The sequence below is a fragment of the Procambarus clarkii genome, unplaced genomic scaffold, assembly GCF_040958095.1.
Source record: "Procambarus clarkii isolate CNS0578487 unplaced genomic scaffold, FALCON_Pclarkii_2.0 HiC_scaffold_116, whole genome shotgun sequence".
Lineage (NCBI taxonomy): Eukaryota > Metazoa > Arthropoda > Malacostraca > Decapoda > Cambaridae > Procambarus > Procambarus clarkii.
The window spans coordinates 609501-620925 of NW_027189149.1; the positions used below are offsets into that span (position 1 = coordinate 609501).

The 11425-nt window shown below is 42.6% G+C and overlaps 4 non-coding genes across 4 annotated transcripts; all 4 read left to right on the forward strand.

Annotated features, from left to right (window-relative positions):
• The first annotated feature begins 983 nt into the window (after positions 1–983).
• LOC138360770 (U2 spliceosomal RNA) lies at positions 984–1176 on the forward strand. The gene has a single exon (XR_011226636.1). It is a non-coding gene; the product is annotated as a U2 spliceosomal RNA (small nuclear RNA).
• Positions 1177–3726: 2550 nt separating this feature from the next.
• On the forward strand, positions 3727–3918 carry LOC138360708 (U2 spliceosomal RNA). The gene has a single exon (XR_011226598.1). It is a non-coding gene; the product is annotated as a U2 spliceosomal RNA (small nuclear RNA).
• Positions 3919–6446: 2528 nt separating this feature from the next.
• Positions 6447–6639, forward strand: LOC138360772 (U2 spliceosomal RNA). The gene has a single exon (XR_011226638.1). It is a non-coding gene; the product is annotated as a U2 spliceosomal RNA (small nuclear RNA).
• A 2545-nt stretch (positions 6640–9184) lies between these two features.
• LOC138360773 (U2 spliceosomal RNA) lies at positions 9185–9377 on the forward strand. Its single transcript, XR_011226639.1, has one exon. It is a non-coding gene; the product is annotated as a U2 spliceosomal RNA (small nuclear RNA).
• Positions 9378–11425: the final 2048 nt, after the last annotated feature.

Below are 11425 nucleotides of genomic sequence, written 5' to 3' on the forward strand. Positions count from 1 at the left end.
TATATCTTAACTTTGTTGTTCATTCAACAACAGAGTCGTTTTCCAGGGAATCCCGTTATGTTAGATGATGCATCGCCTCGCCTCGCCTCGCATGGCATCGAATCGCATGTCATTGCATCGCATCGCATTGAACTGCATGGTATTGAATCACAAGGCATTGAATGGCATGGCATGGCATGGCATGGCATGGCATCACGTCACGTCTCTCGTCTCTCGTCTCTCGTCTCTCGTCTCTAGTCTCTCGTCTCTCGTCTCTCGTCTCTCGTCTCTCGTCTCTCGTCTCTCGTCTCTCGTCTCTCGTCTCTCGTCTCTCGTCTCTCGTCTCTCGTCTCTCGTCTCTCGCCTCTCGCCTCTCGCCTCTCGCCTCTAGCCTCTAGCCTCTAGCCTCTCGCCACCCAGCCCTGCCTCGCTTCGCCTCGTCTCCGGTTTGTGAAAACGATGTATCAAGCAAAGTGTTAGATGTGAAAAAGTCGTGATATATATACAAAAATGGAATAGTTGGCGCGTAATAGTGCTGTTCGTTTTCTGTTATGGTATCAGAGAGAGAACGTCTCCTATTTATATTTTTTGACGAGCGTTGGCGTAACAGGCCCCTTGCACTTTTAATTCGTTATTGTACTTTTCAAAAGCTGTAGCTACCTTAAGACACATGACAAATGGAGGTTTATGTATTAGAGTTAAGCGCTATACTCCCTGGCCAGGAGCGAATTCGTGAAACGCCACGCGAGTCTGTTTACCACTTTGCCGCCAGTTACATATTCACTACTCATGAATGAAACCATGTAATATCATGAATTTGCATATATATATAAATTCATTGATCAGGTAAGAAATGGTTAAAGCCTTTACTGCATGGCGTTTATATGTATGCTTGAATTCGAATAGTACTCAACGATAATCACATGCCCTTTTGCAATTGAAACTCGCTACGTGGTTTTCTAGCCGCAATTGTTGCCTGGTGTTGCAGAGCAACCATGCATCCTATCGCTTCTCGGCCTTTTGGCTAAGATCAAAGTGTAGTATCTGTTCTTATCAGCTTAATATCTGATACGATCCCCATGTGGGATCCTCGATATTAAACTGATTTTTGCAACATGGCGAAGTGCTAGGAGCTTGCTCCACCTTTGCCGCGGATCGGCCCGGTATTGCAGTACCTCTGGGATCGGTCCACTCCCTTCGGGGAGACCAAAACAACCCTATCAACTAGTCAAAATCAAGTAGGAGACGATTATGTTAATTGGTTATGTACATTAATGAATCGTGTTAATTTGAATTGCAGTAATTACTTCACACCAGCCAACATCGTATGAGGAAAAAGCCTTGGAACGAGCAGCAGAAGTGAGTCAGTCGAGTCCGGGTTTGATGGGTCGAAGCTGAACAACTGCAACGAGTTAGAGGGAAGGAAGGAAGGAAGGAAGGAAGGAAGGAAGGAAGGAAGGAAGGAGAAAGAAGGAGAAAGAAGGAGAGTGAGGTGAGTAATATCATTTAATAACTTTAGATTAAAGATTATGTGCGAGCAAAGAAATACGATGGTTGGTGTGGAAGGAAAGAAGTTGATTTTATGAATGGGGGGGGGGTTGCCAGTTAGTGCAATATTAATTGATTTTGTTTGTTTCTGAGATAGGTTATATAGGGTGAAGTTTTTCTCTATTTATATAAGTGTGGAAACTGGTTTAGATAGCTTAGTGGTTTGTTATGAAAAGGCTGGTAGAGATGGGTTGAATAGTGTTAGACTTGTGTCTGCATTTAGTGGAGAACTGGATTTGGTATTTAAATGGCATCTAATATGACGTAGTCATTGTGCAAATAAACTCTAAATCAACGGGTTTACTATGATCGAGAACCTAACTATAATAGTTACCCATTGTTGGCATGCTCTTCTTTTTTTTACAGAATTACTCACTCTCCCTTGTGAGGGAGGGAGGGAGGGAGGGAGGAGTGTGTGTGTATATCACTCGGAATTCCTTAGTCGGCTCTGACGGCGAAATTATATTCATACATACATCAAGATTAGACGTTTATCTATTTAATTTACCATTGCTGGAATGTACCAATGCGTAATAAAGACGAAATTCGACTTGAGATGGAGGGAGGTGTTGCTTTGGTGTGGTTTTACACGGCAACTCAACGATCGTTTGCCACTTCCACGCTTGCCTGCCAGCCGGCCAGCCACTAGCCTCAAAGTGAATTCCAGTGTCTTGATTAGCTTTACAATCCATCATTTACCTCAATACACACTAACAATGTGTATTTATATACTTCAATCGAGCATTCGATGCACACATTCACCTGTAATATATACGTCAATGAAACCCAGAACCCACCCAAGTTCAAGCGCACCTGCACTCTCACCCCTCTCCATTTGAATGCTAGTTTCCTATTTAGATTTCAAAATGCTTCATTCACCCCTCTAAACACCACCGACGTATATTTACATTCTTTATTTAGCAGGCACACATTCATTCACGTAAAATAACGAATAAAATTGATATAGAATCTACTATAATTTGCAAAGCGACCAACCACCAAATGTCATTGTGAAAGCTAGTTTCGTAATTAGCTTTTGCAATACTTCATTTACCTCCCTAAACACCAACAATGACCGAGTATTTGTATACTCGGTAAAAGCGATGGATGGATTCCTTACACATTCACATATATTAAGCAATGAATTTGCTATAGTACCTACAGTACTCAGACTTCTCGAATTACTTACATCTTCTTATATCTTAACTTTGTTGTTCATTCAACAACAGAGTCGTTTTCCAGGGAATCCCGTTATGTTAGATGATGCATCGCCTCGCCTCGCCTCGCATGGCATCGAATCGCATGTCATTGCATCGCATCGCATTGAACTGCATGGTATTGAATCACAAGGCATTGAATGGCATGGCATGGCATGGCATGGCATGGCATCACGTCACGTCTCTCGTCTCTCGTCTCTCGTCTCTCGTCTCTAGTCTCTAGTCTCTAGTCTCTCGTCTCTCGTCTCTCGTCTCTCGTCTCTCGTCTCTCGTCTCTCGTCTCTCGTCTCTCGTCTCTCGTCTCTCGTCTCTCGTCTCTCGTCTCTCGTCTCTCGTCTCTCGCCTCTCGCCTCTCGCCTCTCGCCTCTCGCCTCTAGCCTCTAGCCTCTCGCCACCCAGCCCTGCCTCGCTTCGCCTCGTCTCCGGTTTGTGAAAACGATGTATCAAGCAAAGTGTTAGATGTGAAAAAGTCGTGATATATATACAAAAATGGAATAGTTGGCGTGTAATAGTGCTGTTCGTTTTCTGTTATGGTATCAGAGAGAGAACGTCTCCTATTTATATTTTTTGACGAGCGTTGGCGTAACAGGCCCCTTGCACTTTTAATTCGTTATTGTACTTTTCAAAAGCTGTAGCTACCTTAAGACACATGACAAATGGAGGTTTATGTATTAGAGTTAAGCGCTATACTCCCTGGCCAGGAGCGAATTCGTGAAACGCCACGCGAGTCTGTTTACCACTTTGCCGCCAGTTACATATTCACTACTCATGAATGAAACCATGTAATATCATGAATTTGCATATATATATAAATTCATTGATCAGGTAAGAAATGGTTAAAGCCTTTACTGCATGGCGTTTATATGTATGCTTGAATTCGAATAGTACTCAACGATAATCACATGCCCTTTTGCAATTGAAACTCGCTACGTGGTTTCTAGCCGCAATTGTTGCCTGGTGTTGCAGAGCAACCATGCATCCTATCGCTTCTCGGCCTTTTGGCTAAGATCAAAGTGTAGTATCTGTTCTTATCAGCTTAATATCTGATACGATCCCCATGTGGGATCCTCGATATTAAACTGATTTTGCAACATGGCGAAGTGCTAGGAGCTTGCTCCACCTTTGCCGCGGATCGGCCCGGTATTGCAGTACCTCTGGGATCGGTCCACTCCCTTCGGGGGAGACAAAAACAACCCTATCAACTAGTCAAAATCAAGTAGGAGACGATTATGTTAATTGGTTATGTACATTAATGAATCGTGTTAATTTGAATTGCAGTAATTACTTCACACCAGCCAACATCGTATGAGGAAAAAGCCTTGGAACGAGCAGCAGAAGTGAGTCAGTCGAGTCCGGGTTTGATGGGTCGAAGCTGAACAACTGCAACGAGTTAGAGGGAAGGAAGGAAGGAAGGAAGGAAGGAAGGAAGGAAGGAAGGAGAAAGAAGGAGAAAGAAGGAGAGTGAGGTGAGTAATATCATTTAATAACTTTAGATTAAAGATTATGTGCGAGCAAAGAAATACGATGGTTGGTGTGGAAGGAAAGAAGTTGATTTTATGAATGGGGGGGGGGGTTGCCAGTTAGTGCAATATTAATTGATTTTGTTTGTTTTCTGAGATAGGTTATATAGGGTGAAGTTTTTCTCTATTTATATAAGTGTGGAAACTGGTTTAGATAGCTTAGTGGTTTGTTATGAAAAGGCTGGTAGAGATGGGTTGAATAGTGTTAGACTTGTGTCTGCATTTAGTGGAGAACTGGATTTGGTATTTAAATGGCATCTAATATGACGTAGTCATTGTGCAAATAAACTCTAAATCAACGGGTTTACTATGATCGAGAACCTAACTATAATAGTTACCCATTGTTGGCATGCTCTTCTTTTTTTTACAGAATTACTCACTCTCCCTTGTGAGGGAGGGAGGGAGGGAGGGAGGAGTGTGTGTGTATATCACTCGGAATTCCTTAGTCGGCTCTGACGGCGAAATTATATTCATACATACATCAAGATTAGACGTTTATCTATTTAATTTACCATTGCTGGAATGTACCAATGCGTAATAAAGACGAAATTCGACTTGAGATGGAGGGAGGTGTTGCTTTGGTGTGGTTTTACACGGCAAACTCAACGATCGTTTGCCACTTCCACGCTTGCCTGCCAGCCGGCCAGCCACTAGCCTCAAATTGAATTCAGTGTCCTTGATTAGCTTACAATCCATCATTTACCTCAATACACACTAACAATGTGTATTATATACTTCAATCGAGCATTCGATGCACACATTCACCTGTAATATATACGTCAATGAAACCCAGAACCACCCAAGTTCAAGCGCACCTGCACTCTCACCCCTCTCCATTTGAATGCTAGTTTCCTATTTAGATTTCAAATGCTTCATTCACCCCTCTAAACACCACCGACGTATATATTACATTCTTATTTAGGCAATTTATGCAGGCACACATTCATTCACGTAAAATAACGAATAAAATTGATATAGAATCTACTATAATTTGCAAAGCGACCAACCACCAAATGTCATTGTGAAAGCTAGTTTCGTAATTAGCTTTGCAATACTTCATTTACCTCCCTAAACACCAACAATGACCGAGTATTTGTATACTCGGTAAAAGCGATGGATGGATTCCTTACACATTCACATATATTAAGCAATGAATTTGCTATAGTACCTACAGTACTCAGACTTCTCGAATTACTTACATCTTCTTATATCTTAACTTTGTTGTTCATTCAACAACAGAGTCGTTTTCCAGGGAATCCCGTTATGTTAGATGATGCATCGCCTCGCCTCGCCTCGCATGGCATCGAATCGCATGTCATTGCATCGCATCGCATTGAACTGCATGGTATTGAATCACAAGGCATTGAATGGCATGGCATGGCATGGCATGGCATGGCATCACGTCACGTCTCTCGTCTCTCGTCTCTCGTCTCTCGTCTCTAGTCTCTCGTCTCTCGTCTCTCGTCTCGTCGTCTCTCGTCTCTCGTCTCTCGGCTCTCGTCTCTCGTCTCTCGTCTCTCGTCTCTCGTCTCTCGTCTCTCGCCTCTCGCCTCTCGCCCTCTCGCCTCTAGCCTCTAGCCTCTAGCCTCCGCCACCCAGCCCTGCCTCGCTTCGCCTCGTCTCCGGTTTGTGAAAACGATGTATCAAGCAAAGTGTTAGATGTGAAAAAGTCGTGATATATATACAAAAATGGAATAGTTGGCGCGTAATAGTGCTGTTCGTTTTCTGTTATGGTATCAGAGAGAGAACGTCTCCTATTTATATTTTTTGACGAGCGTTGGCGTAACAGGCCCCTTGCACTTTTAATTCGTTATTGTACTTTTCAAAAGCTGTAGCTACCTTAAGACACATGACAAATGGAGGTTTATGTATTAGAGTTAAGCGCTATACTCCCTGGCCAGGAGCGAATTCGTGAAACGCCACGCGAGTCTGTTTACCACTTTGCCGCCAGTTACATATTCACTACTCATGAATGAAACCATGTAATATCATGAATTTGCATATATATATAAATTCATTGATCAGGTAAGAAATGGTTAAAGCCTTTACTGCATGGCGTTTATATGTATGCTTGAATTCGAATAGTACTCAACGATAATCACATGCCCTTTTGCAATTGAAACTCGCTACGTGGTTTCTAGCCGCAATTGTTGCCTGGTGTTGCAGAGCAACCATGCATCCTATCGCTTCTCGGCCTTTTGGCTAAGATCAAAGTGTAGTATCTGTTCTTATCAGCTTAATATCTGATACGATCCCCATGTGGGATCCTCGATATTAAACTGATTTTTGCAACATGGCGAAGTGCTAGGAGCTTGCTCCACCTTTGCCGCGGATCGGCCCGGTATTGCAGTACCTCTGGGATCGGTCCACTCCCTTCGGGGAGACCAAAAACAACCCTATCAACTAGTCAAAATCAAGTAGGAGACGATTATGTTAATTGGTTATGTACATTAATGAATCGTGTTAATTTGAATTGCAGTAATTACTTCACACCAGCCAACATCGTATGAGGAAAAAGCCTTGGAACGAGCAGCAGAAGTGAGTCAGTCGAGTCCGGGTTTGATGGGTCGAAGCTGAACAACTGCAACGAGTTAGAGGGAAGGAAGGAAGGAAGGAAGGAAGGAAGGAAGGAAGGAAGGAAGGAGAAAGAAAGAGAAAGAAGGAGAGTGAGGTGAGTAATATCATTTAATAACTTTAGATTAAAGATTATGTGCGAGCAAAGAAATACGATGGTTGGTGTGGAAGGAAAGAAGTTGATTTTATGAATGGGGGGGGGGTTGCCAGTTAGTGCAATATTAATTGATTTTGTTTGTTTTCTGAGATAGGTTATATAGGGTGAAGTTTTTCTCTATTTATATAAGTGTGGAAACTGGTTTAGATAGCTTAGTGGTTTGTTATGAAAAGGCTGGTAGAGATGGGTTGAATAGTGTTAGACTTGTGTCTGCATTTAGTGGAGAACTGGATTTGGTATTTAAATGGCATCTAATATGACGTAGTCATTGTGCAAATAAACTCTAAATCAACGGGTTTACTATGATCGAGAACCTAACTATAATAGTTACCCATTGTTGGCATGCTCTTCTTTTTTTTACAGAATTACTCACTCTCCCTTGTGAGGGAGGGAGGGAGGGAGGGAGGAGTGTGTGTGTATATCACTCGGAATTCCTTAGTCGGCTCTGACGGCGAAATTATATTCATACATACATCAAGATTAGACGTTTATCTATTTAATTTACCATTGCTGGAATGTACCAATGCGTAATAAAGACGAAATTCGACTTGAGATGGAGGGAGGTGTTGCTTTGGTGTGGTTTTACACGGCAACTCAACGATCGTTTGCCACTTCCACGCTTGCCTGCCAGCCGGCCAGCCACTAGCCTCAAAGTGAATTCCAGTGTCTTGATTAGCTTTACAATCCATCATTTACCTCAATACACACTAACAATGTGTATTTATATACTTCAATCGAGCATTCGATGCACACATTCACCTGTAATATATACGTCAATGAAACCCAGAACCCACCCAAGTTCAAGCGCACCTGCACTCTCACCCCTCTCCATTTGAATGCTAGTTTCCTATTTAGATTTCAAATGCTTCATTCACCCCTCTAAACACCACCGACGTATATTTACATTCTTTATTTAGCAGGCACACATTCATTCACGTAAAATAACGAATAAAATTGATATAGAATCTACTATAATTTGCAAAGCGACCAACCACCAAATGTCATTGTGAAAGCTAGTTTCGTAATTAGCTTTGCAATACTTCATTTACCTCCCTAAACACCAACAATGACCGAGTATTTGTATACTCGGTAAAAGCGATGGATGGATTCCTTACACATTCACATATATTAAGCAATGAATTTGCTATAGTACCTACAGTACTCAGACTTCTCGAATTACTTACATCTTCTTATATCTTAACTTTGTTGTTCATTCAACAACAGAGTCGTTTTCCAGGGAATCCCGTTATGTTAGATGATGCATCGCCTCGCCTCGCCTCGCATGGCATCGAATCGCATGTCATTGCATCGCATCGCATTGAACTGCATGGTATTGAATCACAAGGCATTGAATGGCATGGCATGGCATGGCATGGCATGGCATCACGTCACGTCTCTCGTCTCTCGTCTCTCGTCTCTCGTCTCTAGTCTCTAGTCTCTCGTCTCTCGTCTCTCGTCTCTCGTCTCTCGTCTCTCGTCTCTCGTCTCTCGTCTCTCGTCTCTCGTCTCTCGTCTCTCGTCTCTCGTCTCTCGTCTCTCGTCTCTCGCTCTCGCCTCTCGCCTCTCGCCTCTCGCTACCTCTAGCCTCTAGCCTCTCGCCACCCAGCCCTGCCTCGCTTCGCCTCGTCTCCGGTTTGTGAAAACGATGTATCAAGCAAAGTGTTAGATGTGAAAAAGTCGTGATATATATACAAAAATGGAATAGTTGGCGTGTAATAGTGCTGTTCGTTTTCTGTTATGGTATCAGAGAGAGAACGTCTCCTATTTATATTTTTTGACGAGCGTTGGCGTAACAGGCCCCTTGCACTTTTAATTCGTTATTGTACTTTTCAAAAGCTGTAGCTACCTTAAGACACATGACAAATGGAGGTTTATGTATTAGAGTTAAGCGCTATACTCCCTGGCCAGGAGCGAATTCGTGAAACGCCACGCGAGTCTGTTTACCACTTTGCCGCCAGTTACATATTCACTACTCATGAATGAAACCATGTAATATCATGAATTTGCATATATATATAAATTCATTGATCAGGTAAGAAATGGTTAAAGCCTTTACTGCATGGCGTTTATATGTATGCTTGAATTCGAATAGTACTCAACGATAATCACATGCCCTTTTGCAATTGAAACTCGCTACGTGGTTTCTAGCCGCAATTGTTGCCTGGTGTTGCAGAGCAACCATGCATCCTATCGCTTCTCGGCCTTTTGGCTAAGATCAAAGTGTAGTATCTGTTCTTATCAGCTTAATATCTGATACGATCCCCATGTGGGATCCTCGATATTAAACTGATTTTTGCAACATGGCGAAGTGCTAGGAGCTTGCTCCACCTTTGCCGCGGATCGGCCCGGTATTGCAGTACCTCTGGGATCGGTCCACTCCCTTCGGGGAGACCAAAAACAACCCTATCAACTAGTCAAAATCAAGTAGGAGACGATTATGTTAATTGGTTATGTACATTAATGAATCGTGTTAATTTGAATTGCAGTAATTACTTCACACCAGCCAACATCGTATGAGGAAAAAGCCTTGGAACGAGCAGCAGAAGTGAGTCAGTCGAGTCCGGGTTTGATGGGTCGAAGCTGAACAACTGCAACGAGTTAGAGGGAAGGAAGGAAGGAAGGAAGGAAGGAAGGAAGGAAGGAAGGAAGGGAGAAAGAAGGAGAAAGAAGGAGAGTGAGGTGAGTAATATCATTTAATAACTTTAGATTAAAGATTATGTGCGAGCAAAGAAATACGATGGTTGGTGTGGAAGGAAAGAAGTTGATTTTATGAATGGGGGGGGGGTTGCCAGTTAGTGCAATATTAATTGATTTTGTTTGTTTTCTGAGATAGGTTATATAGGGTGAAGTTTTTCTCTATTTATATAAGTGTGGAAACTGGTTTAGATAGCTTAGTGGTTTGTTATGAAAAGGCTGGTAGAGATGGGTTGAATAGTGTTAGACTTGTGTCTGCATTTAGTGGAGAACTGGATTTGGTATTTAAATGGCATCTAATATGACGTAGTCATTGTGCAAATAAACTCTAAATCAACGGGTTTACTATGATCGAGAACCTAACTATAATAGTTACCCATTGTTGGCATGCTCTTCTTTTTTTTACAGAATTACTCACTCTCCCTTGTGAGGGAGGGAGGGAGGGAGGGAGGAGTGTGTGTGTATATCACTCGGAATTCCTTAGTCGGCTCTGACGGCGAAATTATATTCATACATACATCAAGATTAGACGTTTATCTATTTAATTTACCATTGCTGGAATGTACCAATGCGTAATAAAGACGAAATTCGACTTGAGATGGAGGGAGGTGTTGCTTTGGTGTGGTTTTACACGGCAACTCAACGATCGTTTGCCACTTCCACGCTTGCCTGCCAGCCGGCCAGCCACTAGCCTCAAAGTGAATTCCAGTGTCTTGATTAGCTTTACAATCCATCATTTACCTCAATACACACTAACAATGTGTATTTATATACTTCAATCGAGCATTCGATGCACACATTCACCTGTAATATATACGTCAATGAAACCCAGAACCCACCCAAGTTCAAGCGCACCTGCACTCTCACCCCTCTCCATTTGAATGCTAGTTTCCTATTTAGATTTCAAATGCTTCATTCACCCCTCTAAACACCACCGACGTATATTTACATTCTTTATTTAGCAGGCACACATTCATTCACGTAAAATAACGAATAAAATTGATATAGAATCTACTATAATTTGCAAAGCGACCAACCACCAAATGTCATTGTGAAAGCTAGTTTCGTAATTAGCTTTGCAATACTTCATTTACCTCCCTAAACACCAACAATGACCGAGTATTTGTATACTCGGTAAAAGCGATGGATGGATTCCTTACACATTCACATATATTAAGCAATGAATTTGCTATAGTACCTACAGTACTCAGACTTCTCGAATTACTTACATCTTCTTATATCTTAACTTTGTTGTTCATTCAACAACAGAGTCGTTTTCCAGGGAATCCCGTTATGTTAGATGATGCATCGCCTCGCCTCGCCTCGCATGGCATCGAATCGCATGTCATTGCATCGCATCGCATTGAACTGCATGGTATTGAATCACAAGGCATTGAATGGCATGGCATGGCATGGCATGGCATGGCATCACGTCACGTCTCTCGTCTCTCGTCTCTCGTCTCTCGTCTCTAGTCTCTAGTCTCTTCTGTCTCTCGTCTCTCGTCTCGTCTCTCGTCTCTCGTCTCTCGTCTCTCGTCTCTCGTCTCTCGTCTCTCGTCTCTCGTCTCTCGTCTCTCGTCTCTCGTCTCTCGCCTCTCGCCTCTCGCCTCTCGCCTCTCGCCTCTAGCCTCTAGCCTCTCGCCACCCAGCCCTGCCTCGCTTCGCCTCGTCTCCGGTTTGTGAAAACGATGTATCAAGCAAAGTGTTAGATGTGAAAAAGTCGTGATATATATACA